Source organism: Globicephala melas, chromosome 11, assembly GCF_963455315.2.
Source record: "Globicephala melas chromosome 11, mGloMel1.2, whole genome shotgun sequence".
NCBI lineage: Eukaryota > Metazoa > Chordata > Mammalia > Artiodactyla > Delphinidae > Globicephala > Globicephala melas.
This window is the reverse complement of record NC_083324.2, coordinates 88,652,724-88,675,142: the sequence shown is the minus strand read 5'-3', so window position 1 is coordinate 88,675,142 and position 22,419 is coordinate 88,652,724. Positions and strand designations below refer to the sequence as shown.

The 22,419-nt window shown below is 38.0% G+C and overlaps 1 protein-coding gene across 3 annotated transcripts in view; it reads left to right on the top strand.

Annotated features, from left to right (window-relative positions):
• RNF144B (ring finger protein 144B) overlaps nucleotides 1-22,419 on the top strand; it is a 167,398-nt gene that overhangs the window by 5,026 nt on the left and 139,953 nt on the right. The window lies entirely within an intron of this gene.

Genomic DNA, 22,419 nt, shown 5'->3' with positions numbered 1-22,419 from the left:
GAGAGTCTTTGCACCTGTGGAAGGCGTCCTTCCTTCGCAGTTTCTTCCATATCCTCAAAGGCAGATGTTATTCTCTGCATTAGTTGGTTCATAGAAAATCTTTTTTGTAAACAGTTTAAAAGGTTCTGCTGCTAGGTCTAGTACAAACAGCAACTGTCTTGGCCATAATGTTCATATGGCCCAGCTTCTGGGTCTCCAAACTGGGACTGTTTCTGCCAGCAACTCAGGCAGCGTTTGCCCTGGTCCTCAGCTCTGCCGCCTCTTGGAAAGTGCAGAAGTGCCTCAGGAAATTTCGCTTTAAATCTTCAAGCAAGTTCTTGTAACTTCATACCTCTTTCCTATAGTATTTAATTAGTCCAGACTTTTTTCCTTTTTAAAATAATACTCTCCTTTAGCATACTTTAGTGCCTTATCACTATTGAAATGTTTTTTTGGAAACCATGTGAGCAGAAAGAGGTAAGAGTGTTTGGAGTATCATATGTAAATTTATATATAAATATATTTAAGTTTATAAGTAGGCTTATAAAAAACGTTAAGGGGCTTCCCTGGTTGAGAGTTCGCCTGCCGATGCAGGGGACGCGGGTTCGTGCCCCGGTCCGGGAAGATCCCACATGCCGCGGAGCAGCTGGGCCCGTGAGCCATGGCCGCTGAGCCTGCGCGTCCGGAGCCTGTGCTCCGCAACGGGAGAGGCCACAACGGTGAGAGGCCCGCGCATCGAAAAAAAAAAAAAATAATAACACTAAAAAACGCTAAGGAGCATGTCAGACTGTTGACTAATTTTACATCTTGGTTTTGGAAAATACCGAAGACTATAAGGATGACTGTCAGAACCACCTCTAATCCTACCATCCAGAGATAAGCACATCTAACATTTTGGCATCATTTTTCCAGTTTTATTGATAAAAGTATCCATGTGAACATATATGTGTATGAATGTTGTTACAGACTTTAGATTTTTTTCTATGCATTCTTTTTATTAAAAAATTTAACAGTAGGTCATAAGAATTGCCCCTGCTATTCAACAGTTTTCTCTAGCTGTCTGGACTGTATTTTATTTGCTAACTTTTCTTCTGATAGATTAAAAAGGTATAGATCATATTTAAAAAAATCCAACTATAGCTGCCTTTAAGGTTTTTGTTTGTTTTATATATATATATGTTTTATATATATATATATATTTTATATATATATATATATATATATATATATGACCTTGTCTTCCCTAATCAGTGCCAGGGAGAAATGGTATTAATAAACTTTCTTTTGTAAGATGAGAAATTTAACACATTTACTACCTTTCTTTCTCCAGCTCTGCCATTTCCTAGTTTTTTTGTTGATATCAGCTAGGGTTATTAAAATCAAATTTATTACCGTTAATAAATGCTGAAATCATTTATTTTCTATTTAAGGACTTTGGACATTTTCTTTAAGGTTTGTGCCCACATTGACCGAGTTTATTTCGACTTAACTCTGTTTAAGCTGTTCTACTGCTTATGCCGGCTTAATAGAATTACAGTTCCTCCATCCTTAAGTTCATAGCAAGACAAATTTAAGTATATATTCAAGTAATTTTTTAGGAGGTCATAAATAGCTCAGAAGTTTTTAAGAAATTGTTTTCAGGAATCCTTGTATAGATGGGAATACTTTTCTGTTTTTCTTGCTTTATATGAAATTCTTGGGTCACAGTCTACCTCAGTGCTCTCTAGATGTTGCTCTATTGAATTCTAGAGGTTAGGATTGCAGAAGTCTGAGGTCTGCCTGATAGCTGTTCTTTTGTGGATAATCTGTTTTTCTGTCTTGACGCTTAAAGCATCATTTAAAAAAAAATTGAAGTATAGTTAATTTTCAATGTTGTGTTAGTTTCAAGTGTACAGCAAAGTGATTCAGTTATATATATTCGTTTTCAGATTCTTTTCCATTATAAAAGCATTGTTTTTTTTTTCTCTGATACTATGAAAATTTTTACCATATCATATCATGGTGATAATCTGTTACATTAATTTTTCTTGGTACTCTTTGAGTAGTTTTTGATTTGAAGACTTAAAATTTCTTTTCATCTCGGAATTCAATTTTTTCCTGATTATTTCTTTTTGTAATTACATACACATTTATGTATTCATCTCCCATATCTCATTTTTTATTTACTACATTTAATCTTTTGCCTTTTCTCTGAATATGGGCAGAATTTCTCAAGCTTAATCTAATCAATCTACTTTGATTAGATTTTCAATCATTTCCAATCTTTTACTCACCACCTCCATTGCAACTTTTTATTGGGTCATGATATTTTTGGTATCCAAGTTGTCTTACCTAATCTCAGATTCTTTCCGCTTTATGACTACCTGCTTTGGTTTCATAGCTACGATGTCCATTTTCTTCTTACTGAGTCCACTAAAGAGAATATCTATGAAAGTTTCTACTGTTGCCACTTTTCTACTGTTTCCACTTTCTTTCAGTAGACACCATTTTTGGTAATTACTTAGAAGCGTCTTCTTTTGCAATAGTCTTTTCATATACCTGGTCCTTTTTCCCTGATTGCTCTACCTTGGAGAAATAATGCCTAATTAGTCCAGAATCAGGGGTAAGATAGGTCCTGTACCTATGGTGTGAATCCCTGGCTGACTCCACAGTCAGAGAGAGGAGAAGGAGAAGGTTGGAATGTACTGTGATTTACTTTACCGCCTCAGAGAGAAGGGAGACGGCAAGAGGCAGATGGCATTATAGAAGGGAGCTTGGGCTCTTTACAAAATTTTCTTGATTCTACGATGCCCGAACTTGATTAAAATAGAAACCTTTGTCTGTTTTCACTTTTATACATTATCTTATTTTATCCTCAAAACAGTTGTCTTAGAGTCAGAGGACTATGGCCTTTGGATTCGGAAGATTGTGGTTTAAACACATTCCTTAACATTATACTAATAATGGAACTTTGGCAAATTAGTTTTCTTAGCCTCATTTCCCTCATCTGGAAAAGGTGATAGTCACGTCCTAGAGTGGTACAGGTAACACAAGGTAATTATAGAGGAGTTGTCAGGTGGTGGTAGAAGGCATGGATGAGATGAACCTAGAGTGTGCAGCAAAAGGAACCCTCAACAGTGAAACTCTGAGAACACAGGAAACAGGTCGACAAGAGGAGCCTGAGAAGGAGTAGCCAGAGCAGAGAGTGAAATCAGAGAATCAAAGGGAATTTAGAAATTTAAGATGAAAAGAACTCTCATTAGCATCATGAGGACAAAGAAGTTACCATTGGGTTTGGCAATTGGGTCAGTGTGACCTCAGCCAGGGGCAGTTTCAGTGGCGAGATGCAGATAGAAGGAAGGCTGCAGTGGAATGATGAATGAGCATCAGGAAGACAGGAAAGTGTAGACAGCGAATAGAAAAATGTTTCTCCCTTAGGAGAAAGGGACAAGATAGGGAAAGAGAGAGAGAGGTCAGTAGCCACGTAGATACTCAAGATTGGGGAATTGGATTTGAGGGAATAGAAGAATCTCCCCCCCACCCCAAATTTTAGGGACTGAATGTTTGCCAAGTTTAAATGTTTTTCAAGTAAGGACATTAAAAATACCACCGTCTAATCTTATTTCAGAAAAGAAAATATTAACATTGAAAAGTTGAATAAATTTAGCATTATGAGAAAGTCAGTATCTCAGATAGTGAAGTTTTTCTTTTCCTGTCCAAGATTTCCTTTTCCCTCTGGGTTCAGGGTTCTTTCTCTCCTTCTCCTTTACAGATCTGGCCTCACCAATTGTTTTTTTTCTCAAATATTTTTGATCTCTTCTTGATTGACTCTTTTTCATTAACATATAAGCATACTCCACTCTCCTCTCTTAAAAAAACATAGGTCCTCATTAACTCTTACTGAAATGAAACAGTGGCAGAGGGAATGGGTGGAGTGGCTGAGTAGGAGGGATGCTTTATATGTAGCAGTAATAAAACTTGGTGACTGATTGGATCTTGCAGATGAGAGAAAGGGAGGGATCCAAGATAACTCCCAGGTGACTCTGCTACGTGGTGTCATAGAGGAGCAGGACCAGGAGAATAGAAGATCGTGGGTTCAGTCCAGCGCGCAGGAGGCTATATAGGTTGGGAGCTCTGATTGCGTGTTTGACTCTTGCTACTCTGTGCTTCTGCCTAGGTCCCCACCTCACCCCATCACCCCGCCTCAGCCATTGTCATTTCATCCTTCATGGTTAAACCTCAGTTTATACAATTATTTAACTCTTGAGAGTTCAAACCCTGCTTGTAGGAGCTTGTGAGCCAACAGAATACATATATTTCCTTTTGGAAGAAAAATAGAAATGGACCACTTGATAGAAATATGAGTACTCATGGAACAGGATGTTAAAACGGAACTTTTTAGTTTTCAGTTTTAGCTGTGGCTTAAGACAGTAGAGGCCACATTCCAAAGTAAGACCACAATGCAGACTTGGAAGCACAGGAGAACCAGTTTAAACTGTTCGTGGTTAGCTTATTGGCCACTCCCAGGTGATAAAACAGATTGGAGAGGCCAAAAAAAGAATGATTAGAAGATGATTTTCAGAGAGTTGGTGGTGAATTCGAGTCCCAGATCCTGGCCACCAACAAAGGGGTGTGAGGTACCTGCCCCTCAACTCACGTCTAGAGAAAGGGGTTTTATGCAGATTATTTGGAGTGTTTAATGTGTATCCCTGAAGATGGGGAGGTGTAGAGATTCAGGCCTGAGAAATCTACAGGACAAGAGACTGGCTGGCTAGCTCCTCTGATGATGGAGTGAAAGAGATGTAGCGGCACTGTTCCATAGTTTGGTAGAGCACAGAGTGCATGGGTTGTTCCCGAAAGAACAAGGATAGATCACCACGATGGAGAGTGAGCTAGCTGGGGATCACCTCAGGTCATGTCTGAGAGGACCACCTGGACCCCAGCAGGGTAAACTGAGGAGGGAGCCCTAAGTAACCATCAGCAAAAAAGGATACGGAGGTTAGAGATACCCAGTGATGGGGCTGGAGTTGAGGTTTCCCACCTCTCTACTTTCAATTATCTTCATCACCATCCCGCCCCGGCTCAAAAGAAAAAGTAAGCTTTTAAAGTAGCCATCAGTAAATGAATGGATGAAGAAGTTGTGGTACGTATATATGTGTGTGTGTGTGTGTGGGTGTATATATATATATATACACACACACATATACATATACATATACATATGTATGTATACACACATACACACTATATATGCATGTACACACACACACACAATGGAATATTAGCCATAAAAAAGAATGAAATAATGCCATTTGCAGCAACATGGATGGATTTAGGGATTATCATTCTAAGTGAAGTAAGTCAGACAGAGAAAGACAAATATATGATATCACTGATATGTGGAAACTAAAAAATAGTACAAATGAGCTTATTTACAAAACAGAAACGGACTCACAGACATAGAAAATAAACTTATGGTTACCAGAGGAGAAGTGGCGGGGGAAGGGATAAATTAGCAGTATGGGATTAACAGATACATACTACTGTATGTAAAATAGATAAGCAACAAAGATTTATCGTATAGCACAGGGAACTATATTCAATATCATGTAATAGCCTACAATGGAAAAGAATCAAAAAATATATATATATCTGAATCACTTTGCTCTACACCTGAAACTAAAACAATATTGTAAATTAACTATATTTCAATTTTAAAAAAGTAACCTTTAAACACTCACCACGCTCACAGATCACCAGCATTAGATCTAATCTAACTAGTCTGTATTAGTCAAGGAAGAATGTTCCTGCTGCCTCTTTTTCCTTCTACCTCATCCCCACTTTTGGATCAGAAAGTGGGAGCAACCTAAATTAGCAATCCGGCTGGAGAGAGAAGAATCTTTGTTCACCTTTCCCAGAACATGTGGGAAAGTGTTCACTAGGCCATACCTAGCTGCAGGAGGGAGCCATTTAACTTTGCATGAAATTGGAAGAGTTTGAGTGCTATATTAAATTAGACACATTAATTACAGAACTGTGATTGATTTTTTGGACTTAGAGTGACTTGAAAAGTCTTCATTATTTGAATGATTGCAAAAGACATGACAACTGTCCTGAATTTCATACAAGGACAAGGGAAAAACCAGCCCCACATAATAAACTTACAGACGCAATGGAAGAAACAGTCATTTTCTGATTATATCCCATGGGTCCTGCTTGTTCATTATAAGGGTCATGCATACAAAACCTGGTATAGTTTTTCAATGATGCATAATTGGCAAGAGGATAGAAGGGAAGGGCAGAGATGGTTACTATAGGAATCAAATTTATTCACAGAAATGTCACAAAAACTATTTTTGTTTCTTAAAATGATGCTAGAAGAATTTTAATCAATTAAGATATACATTTGGTAATTTTAAGATGAAGTTTGCAACCTGTTCCACAGCTGGGGAAATGATCTGAGATAGTGCTTTTGTGTTATAAGCACATAAGACATTTTCCCCCTTCTGTTTCCAGAGAATCATAGAAGTAATAAACAGCTAAGATTAATTGTTCACCGTTTGTATTCTGCCGTTGATCAATTAAAAAAAAGTATGCATTCCTGTGAAACAATGAAGCTGATACCCATAAGCCAATAAACTCTAGAATAAACAAGCATGCTAATGGATGTCTCTTTTCAGCTTTGGGGAATTTTAAAAGGGCTTTAAACTATTAGCTTTCATATGATCTTTGCAGCATTTGTAATGTTATTCAATCAAAGTCTTTTATGGTAAAGGAGTGACAAGGAGACAATCTAAATAATGTTTTTATTAATGTGTTCCTAGAAGTTGAAAAGACAACTTGAAAAATACATGTGAGCCACACACAGAGTATTTACATTGACAACAAGTGTCGTTTATTCCATAGAAGTGGAATTTTGGATCCAGAAGTAGGATATTAGATTGACCTGCAAAGATGGAAGAAAGGTGATGACTTGGCCTGAGGGTGAGTCAGTCTTCAGTGGCTCTAGAGAAAATCCTGCCATACCCTTAGGATCCTGAGCCCAATTCCGTGCTGTTCTAGTATTTGATGTGCAATTCCCTTAGCACAGTGGTTAAGAGCAAAGGTGCTAAATGTGGTGTGACCTGGGACATATCTTCAAATACTGCTTTTTCCCTGTAGTAGGCAAAAACTCTAAGATGTCTCCCAAGATTCCGCCCCCTGGTGTACACCTCTGTAAATCCTTTCCCCTTAAGTGTGGCTATGTTAAAATGGTCTACTTTTTTTTCATTAAAGATATTTTCAGTTCTAGATCTCTATGTGATTCCTCTTGAAATCTTGTTTTGTACTGCTTTCCTTCTGAGCAGATGGAGTTTTTCTAGTTCTTCCACCCTCCTGATTTTATGTAAGGTGCTTAATTCCAGCCTCACGTGGTAGGTAAACTCTACACTTGAAGGTAAATATCCTATTCTCATATTCCTACTAGGTCTTCGATTCCTAATCACTATTATGAGTTTTGAGTTTCTTTTTTGTTTCCGGGAGACTTCCCTTTCTTGCTTTCTGCCCAGCTATGCATTTAAAGTAATTTGTTATACGTATCCAGAGCTTATATATGTTAGCAAAGAAAGGTATGGGATGGGAAGGCAAGGGGTGGGGATGGAGTGCACTTCCCAAATCAGCTCAGCATGCCTTATTGACTAGAAGTCCTTAACATCATTTTGTGATCTACCCTCCCAATTCCATTTTACTTTTTATTGGAATTATATTGAATCTATAAATTAAGTTGGAGAGTATTTATAATATTGAGTCCTCCCACTATGAATCTGGTATATATCCCACCCTTCATTTGAAACTTCTCTTTAATGTCCTACTGAAACTGTGCAATTAAAAATAGGTACTGTGGGGCTTCCCTGGTGGTGCAGTGGTTGAGAGTCCGCCTGCCGATGCAGGGGACATGGGTTCGTGCCCCGGTCCGGGAGGATCCCACATGCCGCAGAGCGGCTGGGCCTGTGAGCCATGGCCACTGAGCCTGCGCGTCTGGAGCCTCTGCTCCGTGATGGGAGAGGCCACAACAGTGAGAGGCCCTCGTATGGCAAAAAAAAAAAAAAAAAAAAAGGTACTGTGTACTTATTGTTAAATTTAGTTCTAGGTTTTATACTTTATGCCTAGGTATTATTCCTGGCTTGTTGAATAACCATAAGGAAATAATCTAATCATTATCGTGTTAATTTGGTTGAACTAATTACTGTTTTACTCAAAATGCATAAAGTAGAGCTTTTTGAAACATGAGTAAAAATAGAAACAGTAGTAAACAAAATTACTATGTATGATTTTTTTTCTTTGTTGTTTAATATTATGTATTTTTTTTTAACTTGATGCATGACAGAATCAGGATTTGAAATTATTAGCTGAAAGAAGGAAATTGTGGAACCTAGGTCTGTGGCTAGACTGGGGAGCCCAGATTTAGGCAACAAACATTGAGTGAGCTGCATGATCTTCATTGCTAGGATATGGTAAAAGTCAACTCAGACACAACAGAAATGTTACGTTCCCAAAGAGGCCTTGAAGAGGTGTCAGTGGAAACTCTGTGATCACACCCTCTGTTGGCAGCGTAATAACTGTCTACCCTGGTTTCATGTACCCACAGTTTTGAAGGATTTTGCAAAATTTATCATTTCTTTTAATTAAAAAATAGACGTCTGGCACCATATGTCAGGTGAGATAAGAATCTAAGGGGGCATCCCCAAATCAACCAAGCCTAAATGGTCAAATCTTATAACATGTTAGGAATTTCTGGGCTACAGTATTCTCTGTTATCTTTAGTTATTCTGGTATGCTTAGCTAGCACCCTATATTAAAATTGTTTCATTTTAGAGACTTCCCCCGGTGGTCCAGGGGTTAGGACTCTGCACTTCCACTGCAGGGGGCACGGGTTCGATCCCTGGTCGGGGAACTAAGATCCCGCATGCCGTGTGGCGCAGCCAAAAAAAAAAAATTTGCTCATTTTAGAAAATTGTACCTTTGTTATTTATTTTCGTTGTTTTTTCATATTATTGGAAAAATAAAAAGTCTATCTATGCATATTTAATTATGATTCCACCGGAACTATTCTGAGAATGTATTAGGAAGGTTGTGGGAAATACAAAAAGCTTCATTATGTGATTTACTAAAGTGAAATACATATAATGAAAACAAATGGGATAGGCATTACTGTAGTTGGAACTCGTATATGATATTACGGTTGCAAATCAATTTATTCCTCAGGTATGTTTACCTTCTTCACATGTAGCTGGTTGGTTTTGTTTTTACCATCTCCCTTATAATATGGGAATGAAGAAAGAAAATGAGAGTGTAAGCAAGTCAAATTTGTTGTGTCTGAGAAACCTGGTGAAAGGCTGTTAAGAGTTGCCATCTAATAGCCTTCTTTTATATTTGTGTAATATTAAATGCACATTAAATAACTTTGTCATACATTATCTCATTTGGATCTCACACAACCCTGTGAAGTAGATGGTGAAGACATTAACATTCATACTTTACAGAGCAAAGACCCAAAGATAAAGTGACTTGCCCAAGGCATTCTACTTAGAAAATTGGAGGATTTGACCTGAAAATAGAAATGACTAAGGTGAGGTGTGTGGTTTAGGAAATAGTAATAAATATAAACAAGTTTGGGATGATTAGTTATAATGTTTCGTCTGTCTGTCATATATCTTTCTATCACTGGCATGAATAATTAAGACTACAGTTTTCTCTTTAAACCAAAATGTCTTACTAGTTTTATAGTGAGAAAAGGCTTATCTTTAGAGAAATGAGGAGACAGAAGCAGAAGAGAGTATGACGGGTTTGGAAGTAACATTTACCCAGCACCTGTTATATGTTAAGCTCTGTGTGAGGCACTGTGCACAAGTGAGAGAGGAATTCTTATTCCCACTAGATACATGGCAAAACTGAGGCTCAAAAAGGTTTAAGTTCAGTAACTAGTGCAGCTTTAGTTACCCAGCTACTAATGAAGAAGCAAGAATTTGAACTTGGGCCAAAGCCCATTCCTTTCCTCTATACTAGGCTGTCTGTGAAATGCAAATCTAATAGTAAAGCCTTTTCAACAACTGAACTGTAAGATGGAAACCAGGTGCCTCTCTTCTTTCACTACAATCTCACCATGTAATTAACAAATCATTATTGCTTGCAGAACCTTATTGATTCAACTCTGTAGAGCTCTTTTCTGATTGGCTATGATGAACGTAGTGCTTAGAGCTGGAAAGGACTTCAGAGATTTAGAATTTACACACTGAAGATAGAGATCAGAACCCTTTTGTGGAACATTTTCAACATGTACATGCCACCTTCTGAATAAGTATGTCTGAGGTGTGGATGGGTGTGTGTGTGTTTGGAAAAGTTTCCCAGGTAATCTGATGTACTTTTCTGGTGAAGAATCATTTCTCTTGTCTAACCCCTTAATTGTGTAGATGAAAGAGTTTCCTTGGAAGGAGGAAAAATACTTCTGATTTAAGATTGCCTTGGCTAACATAGGCAGTTAGAAAATGTAAGCCTTAATGAGTCTGTTTCTTCAGTTCTGAGCTCATATTTCACTACCGTCCACTTGCAGTTTAGTTTCTGACTTAATGACTGGGGGCTTTAGGTAGACCTTTATTTTCAAAACAAATCTCTGTTTTTCTATAATGTAGATGAATGAACAATGCTCTGTACTGTGTTTTGGGTTCAGAAATTGGGAGAAGCTCTTTAATGATAATAATTCAAGTTAGTTGCAAACAGCTGCAGCAGAGAGAGAGCAGACAGAGCTGCTGGGTCCAATGCTGGAAGCCACACTGAGGTTTGTACAGTGTCAATGGGACCAAGACTTAGTTCTAGGCAGGAAAATAATTTTTTCACCCACTAAGTTGATTTTACATGCGTATATATCTGAACTGATTAACAGCATGCATAGTTCATGACTTGGCTTCACCTCCCACTCTGGTCATCTTTAACGACTTTGAAACATGATTTCACAAATCCTGAGGTTTATGCAAATGTAAAAATTTCCTTTTTTTATATGGGTAAAGCAGGCTCCTGGAGACAACTGGAAAGCAAGAGGGTCTTTTCCTTACATTGGATAGTTGGGAAAAATCCCATGGAGGAATCTGTTATTTGTGGAAGAGAATAGTGCACAGTTAATTTTAAGCTTAGTTGAGACCATCCACCTTAGTTGATCAAAAGCTAACTGGGGCTCTCTTTTCATTCATTAGACCCCAAATTCAGCTTCTGTAACAACACCGATCAAGATGTTTAGTAACATAGGATCCAAATAAAGTATTTTGGGTTCAAGTGACTTGCTTTATAATCTACCTTTTATTAAAACAGATTCACCTTTTTTCATTTTTTTAAAGCATTTTATTGAAGTATAGTTGATTTACAGTGTTGTGTTTAATTTCTGCTGTATAGCAAAGTGACTCAGTTATACATATATATTCTTTATCATATTCTTTTCCATTATGTTTTGTCACAGGATATTGAATATAATTTTCTGTGCTATGCAATAGGACCTTGTTGTTTATCCATCCTATATATAATAGTTTGCAAAAACAGATTCAGTTTTTAAAGGGAGTCCCATGGCTAATTTCACATTTTCCTTTCTCAAAGAGGATCTTCTACTGTTCTTTCGATATCATGTAAAATAAATATTTTTCCTGTTAAGATTATTCTTAATGATCAGGAGTAAATATGAGTGTCCATATCTGCTCAACTGATTAAAGAGAATGACCTTAATTCAGGTAAAATGTCATGAACTGATCCCTGTAGGGAAAAAGTATAATGCTCCATATTGCCTTGCAGAACTTAGAATTCTTTCATCACTATAAGAAAAGGGACAAATATAAGCAGAGAGAAATAGATAACAAAAAGATTGTGCATGTAAGCACAGTAAAGTGTAGTCAGGTGCAGAATGAACAGAAAACTTTTGCTTTGGTTAGGGAAACTACTCCTAGATATAGTATACCGTTCTTCGGAGCAAGCGCTATGCAAGCTACATGCCATAATTCCTTGAACAGAGTGAGATTTTCTACTTCTGTGATGACTTGGAAAAAGCAAAACAAAGCTAAAAATCCCCAAACCCAACAGCCAAGTATTCACCATTTTTGTATGAAATTAAGGCTTCTATATTTGAATATTACATTTTTAAGAGAACATATCTTGATTTTAGCATGGCCAATGCAACCAGCGAAAAGTCCTCTTGTTTATTTTTATAAACTCAGTAAGTTAGGATTGTAGGCTTTATAAAGCTAGATGGAACCTTAGAAATCATCCTTTGTCAATTGTGATTTTACAAATGAGGAAACTGATGTAGCTTGCCAGGGTCATTAGTTATCTGGTGGTTGAACAAAGGCTGGTGCTGAAGGTTCTTGATTCTTGGTGACATTCTTCTTAGCTACTTTCTGCGTATGATGGAAAAAAAAACTAGGTACGTAATAAAATTGTGTATTCAATCAGAGAATGTCAATATCCGGTTATTCATGTTTCAGAAATACAGCGTGTGGTAGTAACGCTGTTCTCTAAATATTTGTTTTTCTGCCTTCAATATTGCATTTTCTGACCCCAATGTGGTTGGATGGGATCATGTGACCAGTTTGACCAATGATTTGCTAGCAGGATTGTGTGTCACTTCTGAGGGGGAGTGTTTAATCCACGGTATGAGACCCTCTGAGAATCTAGCTGCTCCATTGGCCTGAATGAGAATGATGTGCAGCGCCCCCTGCTGAGCCAGAACGGACATTTAGCTTGAGTGAGAAAACCCTTTTTGTTTTTTATTTATTTTTTTTAACATTTTTATTGGATTATAATTGCTTTACAATGGTGTATTAGTTTCTGCTTTATAACAAAGTGAATCAGTTATACATATACATATATCCCCATATCTCTTCCCTCTTGCGTCTCCCTCCTTATCCCACCCTTCTAGCTGGTCACAAAGCACCAAGCTGATCTCCCTGTGCTATGCGATTGCTTCCCACTACCTGTTTTACATTTGGTACTGTATATGTGTCCATATATACACTACCACTCTCTCACTTTGTCCCAGCTTACCCATCCCCCTCCCCGTGTCAAGTCCATTCTCTAGTAGGTCTGCGTCTTTATTCCCATCTTGCCCCTAGGTTCTTCATAACCTTTTTTTTTTTTCCAGATTCCATATATATGGAATATATATGGAATATATGGAATATATGGAATATATATATGTTAGCATATGGTATTTGTTTTTTGCTTTCTGACTTACTTCACTCTGTATGACAGACTCTAGGTCCACCCACCTCACTACAAATAACTCAATTGCGTTTCTTTTTATGGCTGAGTAATATTCCATTGTATATGTGTGCCACATCTTCTTTATCCATTTATGTGTGTATGGACACTTAGGTTACTTCCATGTCCTGGCTATTGTAAATAGAGCTGCAGTGAACATTGTGGTACATGACTCTTTGAATTATGGTTTTCTCAGGGTATATGCCCAGTAGTGGGATTGCTGGGTCGTATGGTAGGTCTATTTTTAGTTTTATCAGGAACCTCCATACTGTTCTCCATAGTGGCTGTATCAATTTACATTCCCACCAACAGTGCAAGAGGGTTCCCTTTTCTCCACACCCTCTCCAGCATTTATTGTTTGTAGATTTTTTGATGATGGCCATTCTGACCAATGTGAGATGATATCGCATTGTAGTTTTGATTTGCATTTCTCTAATGATTAATGATGTTGAGCATTCTTTCATGTGTTTGCTGGCAATCTGTATATCTTCTTTAGAGAAATGTCTATTTAGGTCTTCTGCCCACTGTTGGATTGGGTTGTTTGTTTCTTTGATATTGAGCTGCCTGAGCTGCTTGTAAATTTTGGAGATTAATCCTTTGTCAGTTGCTTCATTTGCAAATGTTTTCTCCCATTCTGAGGGTTGTCTTTTCGTCTTGTTTATGGTTTCCTTTGCTGTGCAAAACCTTTTAAGTTTCATTAGGTCCCATTTGTTTATTTTTGTTTTTATTTCCATTTCTCGAGGAGGTGGGTCAAAAAGGATCTTGCTGTGATTTATGTCATAGAGTGTTCTGCCTATGTTTTCCTCTAAGAGTTTGATAGTGTCTAGGCTTACATTTAGGTCTTTAATCCATTTTGAGTTTACTTTTGTGTATGGTGTTAGGGAGTGTTCTAATTCCATTCTTTTACATGTAGCTGTCCAGTTTTCCCAGCACCACTTATTGAAGAGGCTGTCTTTTCTCCATTGTATATTCTTGCCTCCTTTATCAAAAATAAGGTGACCATATGTGCGTGGGTTTATATCTGGGCTTCCTATCCTGTTCCACTGATCTATATTTCTGTTTTTTGTGCCAGTACCAGACTGTCTTGATTACTGTAGCTTTGTAGTATAGTCTGAAGTCAGGGAGACTGATTCCTCCAGCTCCGTTTTTCTTTCTCAAGATTGCTTTGGCTAATCATGATCTTTTGTGTTTCCATACAAATTGTGAAAATTTTTTGTTCTAGTTCTGTGAAAAATGGCAGTGGTAGTTTGATAGGGATGGCATTGAATCTGTAGATTGCTTTGGGTAGTAGAGTCATTTTCACAATGTTGATTATTCCAATCCAAGAATATGGTATATCTCTCCATCTATTTGTGTCATCTTTAATTTCTTTCATCAGTGTCTTATAATTTTATGCATACAGGTCTTTTGTCTCCTTAGGTAGGTGTATTCCTAGATATTTTATTCTTTTTGTTGCAGTAGTAAATGGGAGTTTTAATTTCACTTTCAGATTTTTCATCATTAGTGTAGAGGAATGCAAGAGATTTCTGTGCATTAATTTTGTATCCTGCTACTTTACCAAATTCATTGATAAGCTCTAGTAGTTTTCTGGTAGCATCTTTAGGATTCTCTGTGTAGAGTATCATGTCATCTGCAAACAGTGACAGCTTTACTTCTTCTTTTCCAATTTGGATTCCTTTTATTTCCTTTTTTTCTCTGATTGCTGTGGCTAAAACTTCCAAAACTATGTTGAATAAGAGTGGTGAGAGTGGGCAACCTTGTCTTGTTCCTGATCTTAGTGGAAATGCTTTCAGTTTTTCAGCATTGAGGACTATGTTGGCTGTGGGTGTGTCATATACGGCCTTTATTATGTTGAGGAAAGTTCCCTCTATGCCTACTTTCTGGAGGATTTTTATCATAAATGGGTGTTGAATTTTGTCGAAAGCTTTCTCTGCATCTATTGAGATGATCATATGGTTTTTCTCCTTCAATTTGTTAATATGGTGTATCACATTGACTGATTTGCGTACATTGAAGAATCCTTGCATTCCTGGGATAAACCCCACTTGATCATGGTGTATGATCCTTTTAATGTGCTGTTGGATTCTGTCTGCTAGTATTTTGTTGAGAATTTTTGCATCTGTGTTCATCAGTGATATTGGTCTGTAGTTTTCTTTTTTTGTGACATCTTTGTCTGGTTTTGGTATCAGGGTGATGGTGGCCTCGTAGAATGAGTGTGGGAGTGTTCCTCCCTCTGCTATATTTAGGAAGAGTTTGAGAAGGATAGGTGTTAGCTCTTCTCTAAATGTTTGATAGAATTCCTCTGTGAAGCCATCTAGTCCTGGGCTTTTGTTTGTTGGAAGATTTTTAATCACAGTTTCAATTTCAGTGCTTGTGATTGGTCTGTTCATATTTTCTCTTTCTTCCTGGTTCAGCCTCGGAAACTTGTGCATTTCTAAGAATTTGTCCATTTCTTCCAGGTTGTCCATTTTATTGGCATAGAGTTGCTTGTAGTAATCTCTCATGATCCTTTGTATTTCTGCAGTATCAGTTGTTACTTCTCCTTTTTCATTTCTAGTTCTATTGATTTGAGTCTTCTCCCTTTTTTTCTTGATGAGTCTGGCTAATGGTTTATCAATTTTGTTTATCTTCTCAAAGAACCAGCTTTTAGTTTTATTCATCTTTGCTATCGTTTCCTTCATTTCTTTTTCATTTATTTCTGATGTGATCTTTATGATTTCTTTCCTTCTGCTAACTTTGGGATTTTTTTGTTCTTCTTTCTCTAATTGCTTTAAGTGTAAGGTTAGGTTGTTTATCGCAGATGTTTCTTGTTTCTTAAGGTAGGATTGTATTGCTATAAACTTCCCCCTTAGAACTGCTTTGGCTGCATCCCATAGGTTTTGGGTCATCGTGTTTTCATTGTCATTTGTTTCTAGGTATTTTTTTGATTTCCTCTTTGATTTCTTCAGTGATCTCTTGGTTATTTAGTAGTGTATTGTTTAGCCTCCATATGTTTGTATTTTTTACAGATTCTTTCCTGTAATTGATATCTAGTCTCACAGCGTTGTGGTCAGAAAAGATACTTGATACGATTTCAATTTTCTTAAATTTACCGAGGCTTGATTTGTGACCCAATATATGATCTATCCTGGAGAATGTTCCATGAGCACTTGAGAAGAAAGTGTATTCTGTTGTTTTTGGATGGAATGTCCTATAAATATCAATTAAGTCCATCTTGTTTAATGTATCATTTAAACCCTTTTTGTTTTAAGTCACTAAGATTTAGGGCTTACTTTATTCTCAGGTTATAAACTTGCTAAGGGGTGTTTTCTTTCAAGGAAGAAAATGCTTCTAATTTAGGCTATAGCATTAAAGGGAAATGAAGAATTTAGGCAACACATTTGACAATTTAGGACAAAAAGAATGATATGATTTTTTTTTTCTTTTTTTGCTTTTTAAGGGTATTTTTGTGTGTGTGGGGGGGGGCGGGTAATGTTTCTGTATAATTATCTTGATTCTCCCCTTTGGTTATTTTTTTATCACCTATGGTAGCAAACTATGCCTGGAGTGACTGCTGCAACCAATCTCAAAATTTTTTGAACTATTATTATTTTAAGTCACAACTAAGACTCACTAAATTAAAGTAAGGGTCAAGGAATCTTGGTCCTCGTTTTCATATTGCTGCTGCATAACTTTCATCCTGTCTGGGTTTTAGGATGCACATCTATAAATAGGTGTTGAAACAAATCATCTTGAATATTTTTCTAGCACTGTTGATCTGTAATTCCAGGAAATCAGAGTAACATGTCGCTAGCTATTTTGGGTTAGGGATCTTAAGCACAATTTTAAAATATAAAAACCAGGTCTAAGAATATCTTGTTCTAACAATTCAATTATAAACAATGCTTAAATCATCTGAAACTTTGTCCCAAAACATGATATACTGTATTTTCAGAGGTCTTTTGTAAGTGCTATCTATGTTTTTAAAAGTATATATTTTCCAGGTTTTTCTAATATGTAAGTGTATTTCCCATATATTTAAGAGCATTCTTCTTTGGCATTCAGAAAAAGTTTCCCAAGGATGCAGTGGAACTGTTTGTCTATTTTGTTTAACTTCCTTTTTTTATCTCTCCATTTTTTAAAAAGAGATGTGGATGCCAAGATCTTTAACTTTTTCAAGAAATTTGTCAACTTTATCTAAATTTACTTCTGCTGAGTTCTAAGACCCTGGGAAAGTAGTGGCAGGCTCCCTTTTTGATGGAAGTGCACCAGTGGCTGCGCTTAAAGTTCAGCTATCAGATCTTCAGAACGTTTTGTTTGCAGTCAATGTGGATGGAAGGATCAAGTGACAAAGACTTTAGGATCAATGGCCATGTGCCTTAATGGTGGAAGCGGTGTCACAGGTTTCTTGCTCTGGCTGTTGACTGACTTTCCTCAGAGCCAAAACTAAGCTGGCTACAGAACCATCAAGCCATAGACCCTGGCCAGGAGGGGCAAATCTAAGTTATATTAATGTCATTGCTATCCTCATGGATCGGTAAAGGAACGAAGTGATCTGCTAAAGCCAGTTCAGTTGTTTGCTTTTACGTAGACAATGTCATGGATTGTTCGTCTTGTACTTCTTTTTGGTATTGCAGTTTCATATAGTTGGTATTGGAGCATGATATTCTTTTACCTTAGGGAGCTATTAATGATGGAGAAAGTTACTCATAATGATCGTCATTCTTGTTGTTTGTAAAATACACTTCTAAGAATCAGAAATTGCCTGAAAATATAAGCCTACTGAATTGCCCTGATTTAATGGCAAATAAAATGCTCTTTATGTAATAAAACTCAGTTTTTAGGAAAGCAGAGTGTGACATTTGGGCAACTGTTACTTATTTTGTATTCCTAAAACATTATTTTCATTTTCTGCTTTCTTCTGAATCTTAAATATAAAGACAGTTTTGGTGCATTTACCTAAAGAAAAAAAAATAACTCAACATGGATACAAACATTACTCAGTCACAAGAATTTTTATTGAGCTTAAAGTCCCGTGTACAAAAGCACCATTCAGTGCTTTAAAGAGCTTGAAAAGAGTGATCTTAATGGTACAATCTTATCGTCTTCAACTTGTCATCTTACCTGGTCTTAAACATTGGCTACTTACAATGGAGTGCAGTGTTAGAAAAAGTGACTCAGTGCCTCCAGATTTCACTTAATTCTGAGGAATGCATAAGCCCCCAAGGCCAAGGTAACGCACTGTAGGCTTTCTGTATATTTGTGAACCACAATCGTGGGGTCTCTTGATAGGTATGAGAGGTATGTGGAGTGAGGTATTTACTAACTCCTTTATGCGCCAGCACTCAACTGAGCTAAGCCAGAATCCACATGTCACAACTTGGGTGGCTTAATTGGTAAGGACTGTAAACTGGATGGAATGCAGTAACACAGAGGATGTCCTGAATGTGTTCAGATTTGATGGTATGAGAGAGAGGTGCATTTTGTATGATTATTTTCAGTGGAACACTTGCTATTTTAGATATTCTATCTTAGCCTTCTAAAAACAAGCAGTGCCGTTTGCTTGATTTGTTAGCATAGCCATTTCTCCAAGTCCAATGGATGATATTAAGCAAACCCTAATAAATACGTTACTCTGGGCTTTCAGTTAATAGACCCATAAGATTTCTCTTAGCTCAGCAAGTATTCACAGAGGGGATGAGCTATATTCTTAGGGTACTTAGCGTTTGAGGTAAGTGCAGATTTTTTTCATTCACACTTGAGAGGTTTTACAACACACTCAAATAACTGTACCTACGTACCCTAAGGGGACGTTGACAACAGTAGGTTTGATATTTGGGAAAAAGAATTTTGAGCTTATCAAAGTAAAAGCAAATTAAAGAGTAGGCAAGCAATAATTCTTGCATAAATGTTCTGTTAACCGAGCTCTGTTGGGCTCTGAGGGCAAGAGTGAGCTGTTTCTCCTGGGCGAGTGTTGGATGCCTAGTTTGCATCAGCTGCTGTTGCTAAGTGTCAGTTATGCAGGGCCCCGACCCCCTTCCACTGTCAGAACAAGAATAGAACTAATTGAAGCATGAGGATGCAATGCATTCCTAAATATATTTACTCCAAAGCAGTAATCTCTTCCACATCCTGCAAAGCAACCAAAAAGGACTTTTTTTTTGTCACTTAGAGTTTGACATTGGATTTGAAACTCTAAGGCTCAAATATGCCGAAAAAATATAATACAAATAATCCAGTTTGTATATAGTTCAAATCTTTTCATAATGATCTCTATGAAACCATTCACGTTCTTTCACTATGTTGGAATTGTGCCATGTTAACTTTTACCTAAGACGACCAATTTTAGAGAGGGTCTTCTGACAATGGTTATTTGCCGTGTCGATTGGGTCTGCATCCACATGCACCTTTAGGCCAAATCATAAACTTGGTAAAGTTTGCATCTTTCTTCTTAATTTTCTTTGTCCATTAAGTTTTCTCTCCTGCTCAGAAGCCCTCACCCTCATTCCAATAAAATCCCAGTATTGGGCATAGTCCCTCCCTAACCACAGTAAAAGAAATATGATTTTCAGAAGGTATATACAACTAAAACACAAAGGTATTATTAATCAAAAATAATGAGCAGAAATAGGAAACCTCTAACTTTAATGCCCTTGGACTAGCTTCATCTTACAAGAGGGATGTCTTCAGAGTTCAAGATGTACTTAGAACCAGAAGACCTGGGTCCAAGCCTGGCTTAGTCCTGCTCTCAGCTCCATCGTTCTCAGCTTCAATTTATATCTCGTACTTGGGGGCTGCAGTGATTCTGCAAGGTGGTGTGGGTAGAAGTGTTTTGTAAAACATGAAGTACTATGCAAGCCTTCTTTTTTTAAAAAATTGCTTTAAAACCATGCAAGGGACTCTAAGTAGGAAGTCAGAAGTACTAACCTTTGGGACTTGGAAAAGTCTTCTAACCATGCCAGGTCTGTTTCCTCATCATGAAAACCTGGAGGTTGAACCAGAATATCTATAAAGTCCTTTTCAACCCCAGGCATTTTACAGTTCCATGAAATAAAACACTGACACCTAGTACCGGGAACACAGAAGGTGGCATGAGATCGAACCAAGAGGTGAATTAGAGGAGTAAAAGAGATGGCAATTATGGGGGAATTGGCCTTACTCCTCCCAGAGGTCTGCAGAAGCTGCATAGCGAGGGGTAGATGGGGTCTGTGTGGCAGGAGCCCTAGGAAGTGGGGGCATGAGTTTGGAAGGGTTCGCAGGTTTGGGGTGAAGATTGCAGTGTGTCTGAGAGCTGAGTGATTAGGATGATTAGACATTTGGGGGCAATGTTGCCAGGTGGGTTGGATCTAAGGCTGCAGAGATTTTGGTAGCGGCAGGTGCAGGGGTGAAAGAGGCAAGATATTCCTATTACAGCACCACCAGCGCTGTAGAATCTGAACCTGTTTCCCCTCTCCAATCCACTGGGCAGTGAGAATGATCAACTCAGATTACTTTTCTTCCCTGCTTAAAACCCTTTAATGGCTTTCATTGTATTGAGATTAAACTATGAATTCCTTAAGTGGGCTTTCAGGTGCCTGAAGGAATCCACCTCCCTTCCAGTCTGCCTCTTTCTTTCTGAATTCCAGCCATGCTGGCTAGTTTGAAGTCACCAAGGTTTTCCTGCACCAGGACATTATCGTGTGCTCTTCCCCGCCATTCTTCGGAAGGTTAGCTTTGATTCTTTGGGAGCTTAGCTGGAGTATTCAGACAGGCTTTCTCTGACCTTACTACGCATAGTAATCTCTGCCCCTTTCTAAGTCCTGTATTTGTTTTTTCAACAAACACAGCTATAATCTGTAGTCATTATGCTCTTGAACAGTGTCTGACTAAAGAATTCTTTTGTCAAATGATTGAATGAATGAATGAGAAGCTCACATTCTTTTCTTGCTTTTTCTTTCTTCTCTTCCTATAGCTTTATTTATTTTCTTTCCCTCATAGTTTGAAATTCTTTATAGCTTTTATAAATTTTTTGATTATAAAAGTAGTTTATATCCATGTCAAAAAAAATTCAATAATGCTTAAGTATGTAAGGAAGAAAATAAAAGTCACTGAAATTCCATCACCCAGAGAAAATCAGAACTAACTTTTTGTTGTATATACTTAAAATCTACTTCTAGGGACTTCCCTGGTGATGCAGTGGTTAAGAATCCGCCTGCCAATGCAGGGGACACGGGTTCGAGCCCTGGTCCGGGAAGATCCCACATGCCGCAGAGCAGCTAAGCCCGTGTGCCACAACTACTGAGCCTGCACTATAGAGCCCGCGAGCCATAGCTACTGAGCCCGCGTGCCAGAGCTACAGAAGCCTGCGCGCTTAGAGCCCGTGCTCCGCAACAAGAGAAACCACCGCAATGAGAAGCGCACGTTCTGCAATGAAGAGTAGCCCCTGACCAACGCAACTAGAGAAAAGCCCATGCACAGCAACGAAGACCCAATGCAGCCAAAAATAAATAAAATAAATAACTTTTTAAAAAAAGTAAATTTATTTATTTATGTCTTCCTTGTGGTGTGCAGGCTTCTCTTGTTGCAGAGCACGGGCTCTAGGCGCGTGGGCTTCAGTAGTTGTGGCACATGGGCTTTGTTGCTCCGCAGCATGTGGGATCTTCCCGGACCAGGGATCGAACCCATGTCCCCTGCATGGCAGGTGGATTCTTAACCACTGTGCCACCAGGCAAGTCCAAAAAAATCTACTTCTTAATTTTGGAAAGCAGTTGAGATCAATATTTTTCTTTTCAAAATTTAAAACCAAGTTGCTTTCCTCTTTAAAAGCCCTTCAATTAGTTGGGTCTGTGCATCCTTCCCAGGAGCCTTTTCTCCCGTTGACATTGGTACTATTCTTTTCTGCCTAGAAGTTAGGCTGATCCTGCCTTTTTCAGGCGTAATCTGGTGGCATTTATCTTTGGTTAAAAAAAGGTAACTGTTATTCTTGTCTTTTTTTAAAAAATAAATTTATTTATTTTTTGGCTGCGTTGGGTCTTCGTTGCTGTGCACGGTCTTTCTCTAGTTGTGGCGAGCGGGGGCTACTCTTCGTTGCGGTGCGCGGGCTTCTCATTGCGGTGGCTTCTCTTGTTGCGGAGCATGGGCTCTAGGTGCGTGGGCTTCAGTAGTTGCAGCACGTGGGTTCAGTAGTTGTGGCTCGCGGGCTCTAGAGCGCAGGCTCAGTAGTTCTGGCAT